At 44.0% G+C, this 8,677-nt stretch overlaps 1 long non-coding RNA gene across 1 annotated transcript in view; it reads right to left on the bottom strand.

Moving 5' to 3' along the window:
• Positions 1–3,521: 3,521 nt before the first annotated feature.
• The window catches only part of LOC140638613 (uncharacterized), a 107,192-nt gene continuing 102,036 nt past the window's right edge, over positions 3,522–8,677 (bottom strand). The window contains exons 6-7 of the long non-coding RNA XR_012035634.1: positions 4,711–4,887; positions 3,522–4,121 (exon numbers count right to left, since the gene is read on the bottom strand). This is a non-coding gene — a long non-coding RNA (uncharacterized lncRNA). The remainder of the gene's footprint in view (positions 4,122–4,710; positions 4,888–8,677) is intronic.

The following is an 8,677-nucleotide window of genomic DNA, read 5'->3' as shown; positions in this document are numbered from 1 at the left end:
CTGTGGGGAGCCCGATGCGGGACTTGATCCCAAGACCCCAAGATCACGACCTGAGCTGAAGGCAGACACTCAACCACTGAGCCACCCAGGCGGCCCCCTTGAGCTCTTTTTTAAACATGGATCCTGATATAAGAGGTATGGGGTGGGCTTGAGATTTGTAATTTCTAACAAGTTCCTGGTGGATGCCTAGACTGCTGCTCCATGAACTACATACCGAGTAGCAAAGCTTAGAACAGAAGTACTCTGTGTATGGGGTGTGGACCGGCAGCAATAGCACCACCAGGGAGCTGGTTGACATGAATATTCCTGGATTCAACCCTCGAAATACCGAATCCAAATTTCTGGGATAGGGGCTTGGGAATCTGTGCTCTAATGTATGACTCTTATGTATGCTTGATTTTGAGATCAGTGGTTCCCCATCTTGGTGTGTGCTGAGATCACTTGTAGAATTTTTAAAATACTGATGCATGGAGTCTCTTTAATTGCTCTGGAATAGAGAGCTGGGCTCCAGGGATTTTTTTTTTTTTAACTTCTCAACTGGTTCTAATATGCAGCAAAGGTTGAAGACCACTGTCTTGGAAACTCACATCTGATTCTTCTGTGTTTTTGTCCAGATTGGAGAAATGGGAATATGCTTTTTGAAAAGAAGAAGTGATTTTAGCTAAAGCCTGGGAATGGCATTTGCATAGACCTGACACCCACTGTGCCTGCACAGAAACCCGTATGCCCAGGAGTAAAATGCCAAGAGGCTGTGTGGGTTGGGGCCCCAGCTCTATCTTGGGTCCCAAAAAGCCAACACATTTCTTTCCCCGGCACTTCACCATTCTTTCCACAGCCAACACCCTGCCGGGAAATGAAGCCACCATCACATTTGGCCACTTGGAGGATGATAACCAGCCAATGCCTGGAGCGGCCAATGGCCAAAGTAACTGATCCACAAATAGCCCATCTGCTCGGGCATAGAGGGCTGGATTTAGTGCTTTGCCTGGTTGTGTAGTTATAATGCAGGCCACTCTGGTTTTCTGGTTTTATAAGTTAATTCATGACCAGTTAAATGTCCAAAATAGCAATATTAATTACAGTGGATAACGACCTTCTGACTTCCCCTTCTGAGTGATGTTTGAACAACTCTGGTCTGGACTGTGGTCTCTAAAGCTTAGTTGAACAAGAAAACGGGACTAGTTCAAGGCTTCAGAACACAGAGAAAAGAGTCAATATCAGATTCCCAGAGGAGGATGGGTTTGTTTCCTGTAGCAGAGTGTGGAATAGAGCAACAGAATCATTAAGCCCACCAAGCATACAAAGAGAAGGAATGGGAGCTAAAGCAGATAATCAGCAGTGGAGAGAAAGCAAAACAAAGCAAGTGGGCTCTGGAGGCAGAATTTGGAAAGCATCCCAGAGGACCATAGGATGCAGGTGGATGCAGACGTTCATGGGATGCCTATGGCTCAATTGATGAAGTGGAATGGAGATACTGAGGGCAATAAAGCCTGTTTGGGCAACATGTCTCGTTACTTCCTTCCACATTTGTCAACAAATATTTATTGAGGCCCTACTTTGCAGAGGCCAGGCAATGAGTGGAGTTGGATGGATGTTCTCCAATGTCATTGATAAGTAATTTTAACTCAAATAAGCATGTTCTAGAGGTTCATTCATAAGTTTTGCAAATATTTGTTGAAGTACTGGGTTGAACACTAGGCAGCAAAGAAAGTCACTGCTATACAGTGACTTCCTTCATGGAGACCACATGCTGGTAGTGGAGGCAGATTGTAAACAAACCAAAGAATAATACCAATAAGTCCACTTAAGATCTGTGAGACAAAACTCTAAGGCACTAACAGGAAAACGTCCCTTAAAGAAAATTTTTTTCAGGAGTGTGGAACAGTTCCCCAGAAGAAGTGACATTTGAGTTGATGTCTGAAGGGAGAATAGAGTTAAGTAAGCCTGAGCTACTGTGAGTCCCTGGCAAAGGGCACAGCACAGGCAAAGGCCTGGAGGCAGGGAGGAACTTGATGTTTTAAGGGCTGGAAAGGAGGTTGGTGTGACTGGGACACAGTGAACAAGGAGAGTGAACCATCTCTTGTCAATCCTAGTGGGTGATTCAAGGGATTTGGAGATGTTACTTTGGTGGTGGTGGTGGTGGTTGTGGGGACTTGGAGTTTTCTCCAAGGGGAACGGCATACCATTGAAAGGCTTTAAGGAATCCGATTGGGTAATGGATGAGGCTGGACAAATTCTTCAGGTTGTCAGAACAGTAATGATGCCCCAGCCACTCCTGATAAAAGGAGTTTTGCCCAAACCTGAATTCCCACCTGATCAGGAGTTCTCAAGATTTCCAGATGATGGAAGCTATTTGCCAGCAGTGCCCCTGGCTGGCAATGAAATTCTGATTTCTTAGCATCTGATCCCTACATGTTTATAGGGCTCATGTATCTTCTGATCCTCCTACTCAGGAGATACTGCCAGGATCATGCTCTTGGCTTGACTGCGGTGTCCCGCAGACATGGGATTGCCCATGCTACTGTGTGGAGAATGGATTGGAAGTTCTAGAGTAAATGCGTGTCAATGTGCTCTCTCGTGTATTTGTGTGCTCTCTTAGTGTGCTCTCTTTGTATATATATTTGTCTACTAGAATGATTGGAAAGGGAGAGTAAGACTTTCAACTGCTAGTAGGGACCAGACAACCCTATACCTCTTTTTCTAGAAGAGGTTAGTAACCCACACAGTCAAGATGGAAAAGTGAGAAGCAAACCATTGACCACTCCTTCACGTGCTCTACAAGGCTGTTCATGAGCTACCTGTCTCCAATCCGCCTCATCACAACCCCCACATACCCAGAGCACTCTCTTCTCCGTGTCTGAACATAGCAGGTTCACCCTCACGTCAGGAAATCTGCACCCGTAGTCTACACTCGAAATTCTCTTTCCCTTGCAACCTGTTATCATCTGTCCCCTCTCCTTACTCAAATCTCTGCCAAATATCACCTCCTCTGAGAAGACTTCCCTTGTTGTCCTTCTCATATCAGCCTGTTTTATCTACTTCATAGCTCTTACTGCTGTTTGAGATGAGTTGGGAGTGTGTAAGTGATTATTTGTTCTACTGTTTTCCTCCACCCTGGTGAAATGTGAACTCCAAGAAGGCAGGGCCATTGGTACCTAGAACGAGTGGCAATATGGTAGCTGTTCAGTAACTGTTTGAAGGGATAAATAAAGACTTAGATGTATGGAAGTGGTCAGAAAACAAAAACCAGGTCTAAAGGAAACAGTTGTCACTGAAAATTAATAAGGAAGAGGAAGGAGAGAACAGAACAAAGCAAAAGTATCAAGCATCTTCTGGAAAACAGAGCCTGGAACACTTTCCAAAGGTATCAGGACCAGCAAAGGAAGTCCCGAGGGTGTCAAACTGGCTCGTACCTGACCTCATCTGCTATAAATGGAATAAAAGAACCTACCTTGCAGGGTACTTGAAGGGATTAAATGAGTTAATATGCATCATTTGCTTAGAACAGTCTTGGCACAGAATCAGAGTACTACACAAATATTTATTGGACAAAAACAAAACATTTTTATGTTTTCCTTTTCTTTGCATGAAACATGCTGTCCTCTGTAGACTAGATCCTTGTTTGCCCTACAAACTCTTCTCTCTCAACATCATGGGTGCCATGGGAGTCCGCTGGCCCAGAAAGGTGGCATCGGCCATTGTGCTGAATCAACAGAGCAGACAGGCTTAATGAAGGCAGGAGAGGTGACCTCCAGCTGTGGAGAACGGGGTAGGGCCAGCCTCACCTGACCACCAGGAATAGTGACTTGGAAGTTGTGGCTTGTCCAGGCTGTGTGTATCATCTTCAGAGAGGGAGGCTGTAAGGTTGGTGAGCCCCAAACTCACACACTCTCCGCATTTGGCTCCTAGTTCACCCAATGCTGCTGATTCCAATGCACATTTCCCACTGGACTGAAGTCTCGTCCCAGAGCCCTTAGAAGCTGGACCTAACTCTTCAGTACTTGACTTTAACCTCTGTTCCCAGGTGTAGGAAAAGGCTACCTGCCTTGTCCTGGACACGTAATCCAGCTTTGCAGTCTTGCAACCTACTTGAATCTTGTCTTACTTTCCAGCTCAGCAATCTAGACAAGTGGGAAGAAGCTGAGGATTTACAGACTGAAATTGAAAACAACGAGTATTGTTACCATATCTATCCCAGGCTCTCATGGACTCTGGAACCAGCCTTGGTTTAAATTCTAGCTCTACCACATTCTAGCTAAGAGAATGTGGACACCTCCCTATATCTCGGTTTTCCTACCTGGGTAAGCTGGGGATAGTAATAGTTCCTAACCCAGAGGGTTGTTGTTAAGTCAGTACACATAAAGTCCTTAAAATATAACCTGGCATGTAGTAAGTTATATAAGTATTGACAGTTGCTTAATGTACATTATCTCATTTAATCATCATGAATCAAAGGTGGTAAATATTACCCCCGTTTTACAAAGGAAGATACCCAGGCTCAGAAAGATTAAATAACATTCCCAAGGGCCACGTCATCAAGCTGCTCCAACCCACACCACTGCTGTGCCTCCCTTCCCTGCTCCTGGAGATTGGACCCTTGAATCCCAAGGCCATTCTACACAAAAATCTAGTTCACTGTAGGCACTGAACTTGCTGAATTGAATTTTAGACTCCTTCCCATGTTGCCTCCTGCACCCTCTTTCCATCTACCTGGCATTCCCAATAGATCCTTGTAATACCAGGTCACAGCAGCATTAAACCCAACAGGAAGCCAAGCAGAACTGTTTTGGTGCCCATATCAAGGTAGGTCATCTATTCCAGGCCTTGGCATCAGCAGGAAGCATAGAGGACAAAATCCAAAGTCCCTGTTTTCTTGGTGCTTAGCCTCTATGGAGAGATACAGATAAACAAGTGAATATGTAATTTAGCAGATACTAGTAAGTATTATAAAGAAAGATAAAGCCATGTAAAAGAGAGAGAGCAGCATAAAACTCTTCAATTTCCCTTAAGTCCTTGCTCGCTGTCTTAAAGCAACCATCTTTTGTGACCTGCCACCTGACATGCATGGTCTTTCCAAGTGACCAAGAATTTCAGAGCAGACAAGAGAGTAACACTTAAAAGATCAACTCCATGGAACAGATGGCTTGGTTATTTCATGCCAATTAAATCAACCATTCAGCTGTCTGATCCATTGCTCACTGATCAAGCTGCAAAGAGCCTCTTGCACTGGTGCAGTTATCTGATTTAATGTAAAAGACGCTAATGAGGACAGACACAAGGGTCATGCAGACAATCGAGCAAATATTGAGATAAAAAAATTACACAGTGACATCGTAGGGAAGGCAAAGGAATAAATGGAAATTGTGGGATGCGTGATAGAGCTCGAAAAGCCTTATGTAATTAGGATGACGTTGGGGGGAATGTGTGACAATGCTAATTATCCAATCCACTGGGACAAATGTTATTGTAATATTGTACTCACTTTGTGCCAGACCCTATGCTAAACACTGGAAAATAAACCAAGGAAATTCAAAGGTTCACAAAATGCTATCCCTGCCTCACAGGAACTCATAGTAGAGCTAGAGGCAGACTCAGAAACAAAAAGCTGAAATATAAAGTTTAGTGATAAATGGATAGCAGTGTGGTCCTGGGTGAGTTGAGATCCATGTTTATTTTCTTCAAGTCTTGAAGAAAAGGTAAGAAATTGAATGGTAATGAGCTAGCTGGATGTGGCACTTCCTAAAACCACTTGGGCAGTGACATCACATGTGATATAATTTAATACCAGACATGCAGACACGCTAGCGTAACAGATGCTGGACCATTGTGTGATTGTACACTGGGGGCCATCCAGAAGGCCACATACTTACACACATAAGACAGAGTCGGCTCAGAAATGGACGGTAGTCCTGGGAAGGGCTAAACCCTAGGATAGACATGAGGATTTGAGACAGAGAGGAGAGGTGAAATTTTCTCTCTTCTTTCTGAGATTATTAACAAATTTAGGCCAATCATTGAGCTATGGAAAAGCCAGAAGCTCTTCTAATGGTGAGCACAAGCTTCTTTCTCCTCAGGAAGGAGGAAAGGGGTGAGTCAGAGTTCCTGAGGAGAGATCTAGCGCGTGTGAGAGAGGCCAGTCATTCACTGGGTTACATGTATGACAATCCCTTCCTATACCTCAAAGCTCCAGGAAAGCCTCCTTAAAAGCAACAACCTATCACAATGTGTCCTGGTATGAAGATAGGCAAACAGATTGGTGGAGTAGAATAGAGAGCCCAGAAAAGGCTCACGTGTGTGTGCAGGGTTCAGTATATTATAAAAGCAGCATCTTCAAATGGTAAAGAAGAATGAGTTATTCGACAAATAGTATTTAGCCCTTTGGAAAGAAAAAATTAGATACCTACTTTTTCCCAAACCCAAAAGGTATATTCTAGATGAATTGATAAACTAAATACCCTGGGCAAAGCTATTCTTTCTAAATGGACAGGGGAAAGACTTTCCCAGACAAACAAAAGCTGAGGGAGTTCGTTACCACTAGACCTGCCTTACAAATAAAATGCTAGAAAGAGAGAGAGCTCTTTAAGCTGAAATGAAAGGACCACTAATTAATTACATTAAAATATATGGGGGATCCCTGGGTGGCTCAGCGGTTTAGCGCCTGCCTTTGGCCCAGGGCGCGACCTGGAATCCCGGGATCGAGTTCTGCGTCAGGCTCCCAGCATGGAGCCTGCTTCTCCCTCCACCTGTGTCTCTGCCTCCCTCTCTCTCTCTCTCTGTGTCTATCATAAATAAACAAATAAATAAATCTTTAAAAATAAAAATAAAAAAATAAAACATATGAAAACACGTGCCAGAGGTGTTAGCTCATGCCACGGTGGTAACCATCTTGTGATATCCAAGTGCATGAAATCAACATGATGCACACCTGCCCTAGCTATGTCAATCATATCTCAATAAAGCTGGGAAAAAATAACAAAGGATTGATACTCAAATGGATCAAGATTTTTCAAAAATCAGTAAGACACAAACGCTAACACTTCGTAGAAAATTGGGCAGACGACATAGACAATGTACAAAAAGAATCCCAAGTGGAAAGACATTTAATCTTACTGGTAATCAAGAAAATGGAAAATAAAACAACAATGATGTTTCATGGTTTTTTTCCCCCCTCCAGTGGAAGAGTAAAGGTGAGGCAATCGTAAGTGCATGCTGAAGAGCCTTTCCACACACTGCTGGTAGAAGATCGATTTGGCAAAACTTTTTTTTTTTTTTTTTTTATTTATTTACGATAGTCACAGAGAGAGAGAGAGAGAGAGAGAGGCAGAGACACAGGCAGAGGGAGAAGCAGGCTCCATGCACCAGGGAGCCCGACGTGGGATTCGATCCCGGGTCTCCAGGATCGCACCCTGGGCCAAAGGCAGGCGCCAAACCGCTGTGCCACCCAGGGATCCCTGGCAAAACTTTTCTAGAAAGAATTTCAAGAGTGTATTTTTTCCCTTAAGAAATGCATCTGACCCTCTATCCATAAACCTGGATAGATATCTAGAGAAATACATGAACATGAAGTGTCACGTATCAGTAGAGTTGAATGAGACCCACACCAGTGCGGAACCATTAAATACACCATGGAACATCAATGCAGTAGAATGCCATCCAGCTATTAAGCAAACCAAGTAGATTTAGATGTGTCTATCTGGGAGTATCTTCCACACATATTGTTAACAGAAAAAGTAAGTCACAGTAATGTCCTGTGTACGGTAAGATGCTATTTTTTTTTTTTTTTTGCTATTTTTGTTAAAAGAAAAAAATGTCACACAAATCCAAAGGTCAACTATAGGTTTGAAAGAATACACAAACACTCATGTATAGATACATAGCTACAGATTTAGAGGTAGACTGTGTAGACACAGATACGGGCATAGCTGGAGCTATGGATACAGATACAGATATACAGATACACGTAATATATGGTTAATTTTGTGTGTCAACTTGACTGGGCTAAGGGATGCTTGCCGAGCTGGTCAAACATGTGTGGGTGTGTCTATGAGGGTGTTTCTGGAAGACATTACACTTGAATCAGTAGATTGAGTAAGACAGATCTCTCCTCACCAGAGTGGGTGGGTTTCACCCCATCCATTGAGCCTCTGAGTAGAACAAACAGGCAGACAAAGGATGAGTTTGCTCTGTGCTGGAGCTGGGACATGCACATTCTCCTGCCCTCAGACTTCGGCTCCCCTGGTTCTCGGGCTGTGTGCAGAAATTACACCCCCGCACACACTGGTTTCCCTGAGTCCCCCGCTTGCAGGTAACAGCCCATGTTACTTCTCAGCCTTTTTAATTGTGCAAACCACTCCGTTGTAATAAATCTGTCTCTGTGTGTCTTTAGACATCCTATTTCTGTTTCTCTGGAGGACCCTCACTGATACAGGCTCAGTGGCATGAATAGGCAGGTGGGATCGGGGATAGTCTCACTCTGAACGTGAAAGCAAAGTCGCAAAGGGCCCCAGAATCCAAAGGCCCCCGCGGGGCCACACACTGTGATGACCAGAAACTGAGAGCCTAAAATCCATCCCATAGATGCCTTTCACACAGCATGACATCAAAACCCCACCCTCCCAGGGGGCACTCTGCAGGAGGAATTGGAATGAGTTAGGTTGTCCGATGCCATGGGTGGTGG

The sequence above is a fragment of the Canis lupus genome, chromosome 8, assembly GCF_048164855.1.
Source record: "Canis lupus baileyi chromosome 8, mCanLup2.hap1, whole genome shotgun sequence".
Lineage (NCBI taxonomy): Eukaryota > Metazoa > Chordata > Mammalia > Carnivora > Canidae > Canis > Canis lupus.
Note: the sequence above shows the minus strand (reverse complement) of the source record. Positions and strands in the feature narration are given on the sequence as shown.